The sequence below is a fragment of the Camelus ferus genome, chromosome 8 (assembly GCF_009834535.1).
Source record: "Camelus ferus isolate YT-003-E chromosome 8, BCGSAC_Cfer_1.0, whole genome shotgun sequence".
NCBI classification, from domain to species: Eukaryota; Metazoa; Chordata; class Mammalia; order Artiodactyla; family Camelidae; genus Camelus; species Camelus ferus.
This window is the reverse complement of record NC_045703.1, coordinates 41,883,115-41,895,655: the sequence shown is the minus strand read 5'-3', so window position 1 is coordinate 41,895,655 and position 12,541 is coordinate 41,883,115. Positions and strand designations below refer to the sequence as shown.

Genomic DNA, 12,541 nt, shown 5'->3' with positions numbered 1-12,541 from the left:
TCTAAGACCCAAAGGCCCCTTTCTTGGAAGTTAGAATGTTTAAATTGATCTCTGTTATTAAGGACAATTTATTTAAAAGCTTTTATTTCATGAGTAGTGTTATTCGTACTTGGTACATGCCCAAGGATGAAGGCTGGTTTTATTACAGGACCCGTGAGAAGAGGGTTGTATAATTAACTAGTTTTCCATATAAAAGTGACAGTCAAAAGATAACTATACTATGTTATCTTTTTCTTTCTGAGGGTTAAATTGATGTTGGAGGGCATTTCTTTTATGGAAATTCTTTTAAATTTTCATTTTCTTAAAGTTGGTTTGATTGCAGCTTTTTTCCCCTCTCAAGAATACAGTTAGATATATTCACTTTTGTCATGAAAATCATCTTTTAATTAACTGCATCCCCATCTAGTACAGAATAATGCCTGACACATAATTTATGCACAATGAATGGTTTGGAATGAATTTCTTGTTGAAATGAGTGAACTCCCTGCTTTCCACATATGTAGAATTTAGATATGTTGGAATAATATAATAGAAATAAACAACCATGAAGTAAAAAAATCATGGGAAAAAATGAAGAGAAAATACTTCAATATGAACAGGAAAGTATTTACTGAAATAGGCCCTTAGTTCAGCACTGAGCTTCCTGGCAGCCAAGTCAGAAAGAGAAACAGTGAATTTTCTAATTCTAGTAATCAGAAAAGAGGAAGTTCATTGTTTGTAAAAAAAGAAAATCTTTATCTAGCTGTTGACTTCTGAAAGAATTATATGATTGCCTTGTTCACAGATTTAAAATTTTAATTTTATTTAAAACAATTTTTTTTTGCCTAAAATTCTTCCCCATGTATCTACACTAATTACTACATGAACGGTAACATTCATATTATGTATAAATGAAGATAATACTTTATCTCCTGATAGCTGAGTAAGTCATTTTTTATGTTCTCAAGTTTACTTAATTGTCATTAATAGGACCAGTGCCTAAGTTACAAAAATGTGGATCCTCCACAGGAAAGTTTCTGCTTTCAGTTTTAGAAAAAAGTTAAATCAAGGATTCCTGGATCTGGTTGGTTGGCATTACTTTGATGAAAGTAGAAGAGAGAGGCTCTACAGGTTTCTGAAGCACCAAGTGCTGTGGAAAAATGTTAAGGCTAAAAGTATTTCCCACTAGAATACAAATGAACAGCTATATCTTTCTAACACTTTTATTAAAATACTTTCACTAGAGATGTGCACGTTTATGTTCTTATCTGCTTATTTTTAAGTTGATAGAAACTTTATGGGGGCAAAAAACCCTCATAGATTGGAAATAAGAAGTTGCTAAGTTTAGACTGATTGTGGAAAAAAATACGTGCTATTTTTGGACCTTCACGCTTTATAAACCTATTGAAGTGATGCTTTACAAGAAAAGAAAAATAACAAGTTTGGCATCTATTGGTTGAAGGGACAGACAGCACGGGAGGTTCCCCCCCTCCCAACTTTAGCCTTCAAAATAATTTAATTGTGTAATAATGTTTTGGGAACATATGACTAAAATTTTTTAGAGATAGATTTTGGTCTTAAGTAATAGCTTATTCAATTTCTAGGAAATGAATAAAGAAAATAACAGTTCTGTGAGGAATTGCAGTATTCATCGGGGCAATGAAATCTGGAAACAAAATGTCATAGTGCTTAGTGAAGAACAACCATGCTCAGCTGCAGTATGGAAAAGGGCTGTGTACTGTGCCTTGAATATGAAAGAAAGGTGCATTTCTTTCATACATTTCCATAGCACTTTAAATCCGAGAATCCTAGGGTATTATTGAATCATGAATCAAAATTCTCAGCACTGCAAGATTTACTTGTCAAGGCTGGCAATCAGGGTTTTGCTAGAATAACAGTCTCAACAGGAACATTAATGGTGTCTGAAACAGAAGACCAAGTTATGTATAGAAAACAGAAAACCAATAAGAACAATTTATGTGGGTATATATGTATCAATCTATCTATATACAAATGGATAAATAGATGTATTCCTATATAGGTACAAAAGGCACAAGGTAATTAAAGGTTTTCTAATTGACATGCCATTTGATTGTTAGTATTGTTAGTATGTAAAAGTCTATAGTTGTATTTGGCACAGACCAGTAGCTCACATCACAGAGGACAATGTATTTTTTAATTAAACCACCATTTGTAACATGAAATTTATAAATCATATATTTTTGTGTGTATATTCTCTGTTTTTAAAAGTTGCATTCACTGTATTCCAGTTTATGTTCTTTTTCAATGCTGAAATATGTTATCTTTTATCTATTCTATTGTCTACATTTTAAACTAGTTTCCTTATGTGATTTTTAAAATATAGGTCCTTAGAAAAACGGAGTTTTGTGGTTGAACCTGTTGGTGCAATGTGATGTTAGAGGGTTTTGTTATGTTAAAGGGTTGGGAGAGTGATTCTCACTGGTGTTCAGGTGAAAACCTGAAAAACCCATGTTCTCTTTATACAATCTTATGAAATATTGATAAGTTAACTATATACTTCTGTGCATAGCTTCTAGTAGAGTTAACAAAGGTTTGAGCAAAATTTAAAATGAAAACATTGTAACCATAAATTTATTTGTGTACATGTGTTTGAATTGGGGAAAAAATGTCCATACTTTAATTTTAACAATGAAACACTTTGTTCCCATTCAAAAATGTAGTTTGAGAGCCAATATGTTAGAAACATCACAGTGAGGACTAAATAAACAGAACTGTGGGAGGAAATGATCTGAAAATAAAACCAAAGAGATTATGGACAGAGATCACTGACAGAACTATTAATACTTGAAAGTAATGGGGAGCCTAACTCATTAATTGTGGCCTGATTTTTCAGACTGTCCCTCTCTTAATTTGTCTATTCCTATTTCCATGCCACTAAGTATTGAACACATACTTTGAGCAAAGCTCTTGGTTAAGCAGTGGTGGTGATACCTGGTGAATAAGCCTCAATTCATGCTCTCAGGAAATACCAGGAGAAATAACAGAGGAGTTTAAATGCAAACAACTGTTACCATGATGGGATGTATTCAAGGCCAAAGTAAAAGGAAAACTGTAGGCTATGGGCACAAAGTAAAAGATGATTCATTTTTAAAAGGAGATTTCATCAGTGGCAGCTCTGAAATTTTTGTATGAGATTAGAGGCAGCAATCCTGTTGGAAGGGTGGGGGTGGCCCAAGGATTTTTGTTCTCAATTTCCATTTATATGACAATCACACTATTTTTTTTAATTTAGATATTATGCTTATTGAGATGTCTTATTACTGTTAAATATTATATGAAGGGGAGTTTTCTAACTCCTTATCTATCCTTTGGTGCAATAATGGGGTTAAGGGGGAAAGTGGCATTTGAGCAGAGCTTGAAAGATGTCCAGAATAGCTAGTCTTAAATACACTCTCTTGGAAAGGGACCAGCATTTGCAGAGATACATCAAGGCTGAAGAGTGCAGGTGATTCTTAGGGAAAGACGGGTGATCCTTTGCTGGAGTGAAGGATTTGGAGGAAAGCAAGGTGGAAGGGAAAGAGTTGTCTTGGGAAATGAATTAGGCTGTAGCCAAATCGTTGTGGAACTTGCATGCCAAGCAGGGTGTCTCAAAGTCATTTGAGAGTCAGTGGAGGTTTTTAAGAGAAGTGATGCATTTATAGCTATAATTCATTAGACTGATTCTGTCAAGTTCCTTCCTTATTTTAATTGTTGTCACTAATTCGAATTAAAAACATTATAGTAGAAGAAAAATTCCAGGGCAATTTGTCTTTATAAATGGAATTCTGAATCTTTCTCAGTGCAAGTCATTTAGCCACTAGGAGAGCATTGTCAGGTAGGAATGTTAACTTAGCCCTTGGGAAACTCATTGTTTTTAATTGGGTTCCTTGGGTTTATTTACTATGACCCGATTTAGATGAAAGAACATGTTCACTACCTGTTTCATAGAGTATTCACAGAATTATGCCAGGACTTGCACATCAATATTTATAGATTTGTTTTACAATCTGTCATGTCATAATTAAAATCAGCACACTGTTACGCTCTCAAGGATTAAGAGAACTTTCTAAAGTGAAGTTTTCAGCTTCATTGACTTCAAAGTAACACATGGTACGTGAATGCTGCTAGCTCTCTCAGATTTATCCAGGTTGAACGCTTTCAGTGAAAGGTTGAGCCCGACTCTTTCCTGATACTTTATTGCTGAAAGAAAGAAATAGGTTACAGTTACTTTCCTACAGGGTGCCATCAAGCATTCAAGGATGTTACAATTCAGGTGTTCTTTAACTTTTTTTAGACTTAGTAAAGTTACATCCTTCCCTAAAAAGTCCCTGTTAAGTGAAAGAAACTTGCATTTTAATTATTAGATACTCAATCAGTAAACTCCAGTAATAATAAGGAAATGCAAGACAGCCTTATAATCATGATTTTCTTTTGGTCAACATGTTGCAGATAACAAGGCTCCTATTAGAGAACAAAGGTTAATAAAGTAGGGCTCTCATTGAAGTTGAATCGGAGCGGAGAGCTTGCAGTGCTGAGACTTCCCAGCAGATATTTCTTCACGTCCAACTTCAAGCCACTGATCCGTCATCTAGTGTGCTCGTTAGGAAATTCAAAAGCAATGCAACAGGGGATTTTTGCCCTTGGGGAATTTATTATGCAGAGAATACACTGATGATTTGAATAACTGCCGTTTGTCAGGTGTTTGCTATGTGTCAGACACTTAGCTAACAAAGCACTATATGGGTTAGTTTATTTAATCCTCACTAGAACTTCTTGACATATATATATATATATATAAATAAATAAAATGGGATGAGTTTAAATTATTTAAATTTTTTTCTTCCAGTTTTATTGAGATATAATTGACAGCACTGGATAAGTTTAAGATATACAGCATCAACTCAACTTACATACATCATGGAACAAGGACCACAATAAGTTTAGTGAATGTCCATCATCTCCTACAGATACAAAATTCAAGAGATAGGAAAAAATTTTTCCTAGATAAGAACTGTTAGTATTTATTCTCTTAACCACTTTCATGTATAATGTACAGTAGTGCTAATTATTATATTTATTGTGTTGTACATTACATCCCTAGTACGTGTTTATCATATAACTGGAAGTTTTATCTTTACCTTACTGGCAAGGAATCAGACTGGATGAATTTAAATAACTGCCCAAGGTTTTATGGGTGTTAAGGAGTAGGTAAAGTCAGGTTTGACCCAGGGAATCTAATTCTGGGCTAGTGCTCTTACTCATTCCGGGATGTTGCCTCTGCTTATGTGATACAGACAGACAGTGCAAACCAGAAGAAGTGATACACAGTTTAAGAAAAATCTGTTCCCCAAAAACCATTTATAAGTGTGTTGTTTGGAGAGCCAAAGACATTTTTCCATAGAAACTGTGATACCTGGTGGTGATACCTGTTGTACCTTTTTGGCTCTAGCCTCAAAGAGCCTAACTACTCTTAACAGGCTCAGAAAAGTTCATGGTTAAAAACAAACTTTGGCATCAGACACTGAGGGTGGTGGTGGGGGGCATTCCTAGAACTGCCACTGGCTTCATGACCTTGAGCAGGCTCCTTTTCCTGAACCCAGGACCTTATCCATGGGGTTAATGGTAGCTAATAAAAGGGGTAAGGATCAAATAAAATAATGAGTGTCAATTGCTTAGTAATATGCTTGACATATGGAAAGAGACAGACATTACAGCTGATTAATCATGGGTCCTGAGAAAAGAGGACCAAGTTCCTTACTAATTTTTTCTTTATTAAAATTGAAACCATCTTTTATTGCTTTTATATGATAGTAGCAATACATGTTCACTGCAGAAAAATTAGTATGTTGTGTTAGTGATAATAACACTTAAATTGCCACTTAACCTGACAGAGACAATCACCATTAGTACTTTGATCATTATTCTACCAGTTTTTCTATTTTCTCCCTTTCATAAAACATGGGATCACTTTGCCTAATAATATTTAATGATCTGCTTTTAAATCTAAGTATGTATAATGAATATTTCTCCCATTTCATTAAATAGTCTATAAATTTTTTTTCTGATAATGTAGTATTCTTTGGTATGAAAGGACCATAAATGTACTTAACTATTTCTTATTATTTGGCATTTAAATGTTTATAATCTTTTCTTCTATTATGAACAATGCTGAAATAAACTATGTTGTAGGTAAAAAAGTACATGTTTTAAATTGTTTTTAGTCTAAATTATTAGAAATAGAATCAGGTGATGAAATGGTATTCACATTTAAACACTTTTTGATATTTCCTGCCAAATACCTTTCATAACAGTTGGACCAAATTATATCTCTTCCAGCAATGTGGGAAAATGCTAATTTCTCTGAATCATCACCAACAGTAGGTAGTTTGATAGTTGCCAATCTGATAGGTGAAATAGTATCTATCATGTAAATTTTAGTTTTTTTTTGGATTATTAATGATGTACAAGTTTTTTTCATGGTCTTATTGGCTATTTGTAGTTTTTTATGACTGTTGATAAACTTTATTTTTCTCTCGAGGTGGTTGTCCCTTTATTATTGAGTTAAAAATTGCTACTTGAAAATCAAGGCACTTAAATTAACATTTATCTCGTTATATTACAAATACACTTTTTTTTCAGCTTCTCATTTTCTTTTAAATCTTACTTGTTTACCTTTTGATGCGTATGTACAGAGGTTTTTACTTTGTTGAGTTTATCAGTATTTGATATTTTTCAATTTAGAATTTACTTTGGTATATTTCATTATATAGGGATGAATTTTAGTTCATTCAACAAACATTAACTACATGCCTACAGGGTACCAGGTATCGTGATTTTGCATGGGGAACAGTTGCTGCATAAGGCAGGCAGAATTCCTGCCCTCAGTAGGCAGCTCCTCCTTCAAGTGGCTCATTAGTTGATGTTCACACCTTACTTTCCTTTCACTGACTTAAATTCCTCCTTCATTTTATACCAAATACATGGGTATAGTCAGGTCTGCCTATAGACTTTCTACTTGATACCATTTATTTGTTTCTTTGTTTCTGGGCCAGTATCTCACTATTTTAATGATTGTAATTTTAAAACAATGCATTTTAATAAATAGTAAGGCAAAAACTAATTTCATTCCTCTTGCGTTTTTCTTAAATTTTTTCTTGACTTGTCCCTTCTATTTTTTTTTTTTTTTACTATTTTTAAAATTGTGGCATAACATATATAACATAAAATAAAATCTCCCATTGTAACCATTTTAAAGTATATACTTCAGTGGTATTAATTATATTTACAATATTTGCAATCGTTACCACTGTATTTTTCTAAAATTTTTATCAACTCAAACAGAAACTCTGTGCCCATTAAGTAATAACTTCCTATAACCTCCTTCCTCCAGCCCCTGGTAACCTCTAATTTACTTTTTCTTATAATCAATGTGCCTGTTCTAGATATTTTATGTAAGTGGAATCATACAGTAGTTGTCCTTTTATCCTGGCTTATTTTATTTAGCATGATGTTTTCAAGATTCATCCATGCTGCAGCATGTAAGAACTTCTTTCCTTCTTACTCCTTTTTATGGTCCATTGTAAGTAATACCACATTTTGTGTGTCCATTCAGCTGTTTGTGATGTTCCTTGTAGTTACACTTATGGAAAAACTTTAGAATCACTTTGTCAAATACCTCCCCCACATCCTCTAATGTCTTATTAACATCCTCCATGTTCCTTTCTATCTGCCTTTCATTCTATTAATCCTGTCTCCCTGGGTTACTGGTACTGAATGCCTTCACACTGGCCCAAGCCTAGTACCATGATCCTCGAACTTCACTTAAGCTGCCCCATGCTTCAAAATTAGCTACTTCCACCTTCATTTTCCTAATAAACATGGATATTTCCTCAGTGCAATCAATCTCATAGAAGTATTGAGAAAACAATCTAAATTATCTCTAAGTTGTGAAAGCTAGATGCCTCTTAGCCCCCTGGATGGAATGCGTATTTTTGGAAAAGGATGTTTGTGATCTTAAATGATTTGCTATTATTTTTCAAATCCCAATAACATAACAAAGTATCTTTTAAAACTTTAGTCTATAGGAGGGTAACTTATTTTTGAGTTGAGAGACAGGATCCTGAGTGTGTCTGCCCATCCATGGTATCTTAAGGCATTCCTAATTGTCAGATTTTTTTTTACATTTTCAGCAATGAACCCATTAATTTTCCTTCCCTTTGGAATTCCTTTCTTAGGTGTGACATTTTTGACCCCAGTGATGGTAGAAGTGTTGGAGGTAGTTTGTGTGCCTGATTGGCAGTGGGCAGGTATAAATAAGGCACTATTTTAAAACTAGAGACTTCCTGCAAATAATCAAATGCCAAACTGTATATTCTGGTCCAGAGTGCAGGGATGGAAAAGAGAAATGAGGGCTGGCATGGTATAAGACAGCTGCATGGGCATTTCAAGAATAATTTATTTGAAAAAGTTGTTTCTTCTGCTCTTTGCAAAATTTAGAACAAGTTCCTAGAAAAAAGAAACTATTAGATTGGTGGTGTTTACTAGTTCACTGTTATACGTGTAGTGGAAAAAGCAGTAGCTTTGGAATCATGCAAACCTGGCTTAAGTTCTTGGCTCTGTCACTTGGTGGCCTATGTTATCTCAGTCAAATTAATTTTCCCTCTAAGCCTTAGTTTCCTCAACTGTAAAATATACCTCACTGTTTTGTTTTAAAGATCAAGTAAGATAAATATTGTGAAACCTTCCAGCAATATGCAGTCCACTGTATATACTCCATGAAGATCAATTTCCTTTTCCTTCCTCCCCTAAATAACAAAATAATCTGTATGGGGGAAAAGCATTTATGGTACTGAATGTCAACCCTTCTTGGTTAATGGCTAAATAAAGTCTTAAATTTTCAAAATGCCTCAACTTTCCTATGTGTAGCTTTCATTTCATGCTTTACTAAATTATGGTGCTTGCAAAGCGCCTTGAACTTTTCCAGTACAAAGCACACTAAGCAGGATGGAATTAGCATTATCCCAGGTCTATAAAGTATCGTGCCTGCATTCTTAGTGACTGACAGGATACATGTTTATACAATTAATGTTGCCTAGGGACATATTCTTGCCTGAGTCCTATAGCAGTGTTTTGCCACCTGTAACGGTGCTGAATAAAAGTGGTCCCATCTATCATTTCTGTAGCTTTTCCTCCTAGAAGCAATCTTGATAAGGATAAGAAATTCAGGACATCACAGTATCAACAATCTTTTCCTCTTCAAAGGCATCTTTCAGACCAGGCTCTAGCAGTCCCTTACAAACATTAATTATATACATCTTGCACACTGTTGCTTTGTGGGAGGTGAAGTGTTGAGTAAAAATGATCATCTGAACAGAGGTTGGCTGTGTGGGGGCAGGACAGAAATTTGGAAAATGGGAAGTGGGTGCATTCATTGCTGGTACAAAGTCAGCGGCATGCTTGGCTGGTTTTTGACTAATATATAACATTTGGGCTGTTCTTTGTTAGAGAGATATTTGTAAGTGGTATGAACTACTTGAATACTAAAGATTTTAATTTTTAAGGCTAATTCTGCATACTGCATACCCAGTAGTATCCCTAGGTAGTGGCACTGAGTTTCTCAGTGTCATGGGATAAAGAAACAACTCAGATTGAGTCCAGGTGTCTCAGTCTGACTCCTGTAGGGAATTAAACAGTGAATAAGAAATTTGGAAGCCCTTCATCAGAGTATATCTTCCTGCTAGAGAATGACTTAGTGGAGGATGGAACTTTGAAGTTAACACAATAGTGTTTAGGATTTACATGATTTATGCATATAAGATGTCTACACTTTTTGTTTCATGTTGATTATTACTCCTAATCTGGGGCCCTCATGTCACCAGTGACTCACAATGGTAGTCATGAGTATTTTTTGGAGGAAAAAGACATTATTTCTAAAAGCCTAAGAGAAATTGTGTATATTATTTATTTAAACTTTACTAATGCTTTTTAGGCTACTAGAAATTATATTACCTATTTATTTATACCACAATAATATTGAATAGACTAACAAACATGTTAACTGTCTTAAAATGGGGAAACAATGAATGGTTTTGTAGTTTGTCTGGTAGGTAATTGTTGTTGCAATGTAGAATTAGTGTAGAAATAATAAAGAGACCCTTGGTGTCTAGAACCTAGTACAGCACCTGGGACATGTAAGTGCTCGGTATTTGCTAAATGAATCAGAACTATTGACATAAACCACTTTCCTTAATTGAAATCCTTACTAATTTGATTCTTTGAGTTATTTCTGATAAACTCATTATTTCTGCATTCTTAAAAACATAATTTAGAACAGAGAATTCTTTTTTCCAGTGAAAATCTTATGCATTCCCACAGTTACACTTGCCCTGAAAACATAAGAGCTGCTGTGACAGTTTGTATGAACCACCTGTAGTCAGCATCAGTTATCTTCCCAGTATCCAATACCTCTTTTACCTCCTTCCTTGCAACACTCAGATTTTCCTCTGAAGAGCCACCCCTTCCGACTGTGTAGTAGCCATTAGTTGGGTGGGACTGGCCCCCGCTCCAGGGGTGGGCCCTGAATTGGTATAGACCAACCAGAACACCCGCCTCTGCTGCTTACTGTGGGCGTATGTGCGCAGCGCAGCAGTCCCCAGGCCACTGGGGTTGGTCACGTGGGGTTCAATCAGTGAGCAGACCGAGAGAGGTGAAGGAGAACACAGGAAAGCCACCTTCCTGGGAGACTTGTTTGGGGATCATGAGGGAAGCCTGAAAATAACGTTGTGGAGAATGTCAAAACCAAGAAAACTGCAGAAAATCACAGCCATGTTCCTGACTGAGCTACACCTGACGCCAGTCCTAACTCTGAACTTTGCTGATATATGAGTCCTTTATGCTTCTTAAACTAGTTTGTAAGGGGTTGCCTGTTCTTTGCAAGGGGGAAAAAAAACCCACAAAACTTTCACTGATATTCATCCTTATCTTAATTATATTAGTTTACAGGTAAATGTTAAAAAATGCTAGGTTCTCCACAAAATATTTTAAGTTTTTGCTTTTGTGGAGAAACACAATTAATTCCAAAAGCACAGTAGTTTTCATCTGACTAGAACACAAAGATACACTTATGTAGTGTTAGATAACAAAACCCCTAGAAAAACAGATCCGAGTTTATGAGAGACTCATAAATGCTATAATTCTTTTTCCATTAGTGGCCAAGATGCTATGGAATTTTGCATGGCATAATCAATTCATCTGTCATTACACACACCTGATACTTATCATTGTACATTTTAGGCACTGTTCATTAGGGGAAAAAACCTATTATAAAGGAAGTTAGGAAAAAACAGTCATGTCGACAAAAAGTCCATTTAGGCAACCTTTGCAGAGGTAGTGGTTTTTCATGCCAGCAAGTCTTTTGCTTTATATTCTGCCTTGGTTTCCATCATTGTTCATTTCAAAACCTCCCCAAGTCAGACATTCCATGAAGAATCATCCAAAACAGAATATATTTGGAATTCTGCTTCTCATGACCCAGTTGTATCACAAGAGGGATCAAAGAGGTTTTGTTCTGTTTCTATAATCAGCTATTTCTTTGAGAGGGCAGATTCATAAGAGTTTGAATTATGCTTAGAAATGCACACAAGGCAAGCAGCTACATGGCATTTTAATTACCTCCATCCACCCCAGTGAAAAAAAAAAACACCAGGCACAAACAGATGTCTAAGGTTAAATTCAGTTTGATTCTCTCAGCATAGCAAATAATTGGACTGTTTCCTTTCTTCTTAGGCTTTTTCTCTTCTTTTCTTTTTTCCTATCTTTAGTCTATTTTCTCCCCAGCTCTTCCCTTTTGTTTCATAAGCATTCACCTTTTGCTAATGGTAAGAAAATTTCTACTTGACAAATTCTTCTTCTTGCTGTACTCTACGTGACATAATATTAATACAAAGGGAACAGATGGCTGCCTTTGGAATCCACCAATTATAGTAGTACCTTGCTTAATCTGAAGTGACTAATTACAATCCTCAATTAACTGGACTCAGATAATTCAGCATACACAACCCCTATGGTGACCTCATGATACCGTGAGCTTGCTAATGAGTATTTAGAATTATTTTCCTGACTTTTGTCATGAGAACAAAAAGTAAAGGCAAAGAAATTGACTCGTTTAAGGGATTTATTAAAACTCTAAAAAAAAATCAGACCCTAGTGTCCGAAGTTTGCTATGAAATCAGTATATACCTAACCTGTTTCCATATCTTCAACATGTTTGTAATTTTGTTCTTTTCAATCATCGTTAAAGTTAGATTAATTACTAGTACTCTGAGATTTTCCATTTTTCCATTCAATTAGATGAGCATTTATTAACCTTCCAAAATATTCAAAATACCATGCTAGCTGCCAAGGCAATAAAAAAATGTTTTCCAGTTATTTTGTTGTCAATGAAATCTCTCCAAAACTAATGGCTAAAAATAACAGCACTCACTTTATTATGATCACAGGTTCTAGGGGCAGGAATCAGGAAGGACTCAGACGGGTGTTTATG

General features: G+C 34.9%; 1 long non-coding RNA gene across 2 annotated transcripts in view; it reads left to right on the top strand.

The window, feature by feature from the left end:
* LOC116665380 overlaps nt 1-12,541 on the top strand; it is a 162,721-nt gene that overhangs the window by 3,804 nt on the left and 146,376 nt on the right. The gene's annotated exons all lie outside the window — the stretch shown is intronic.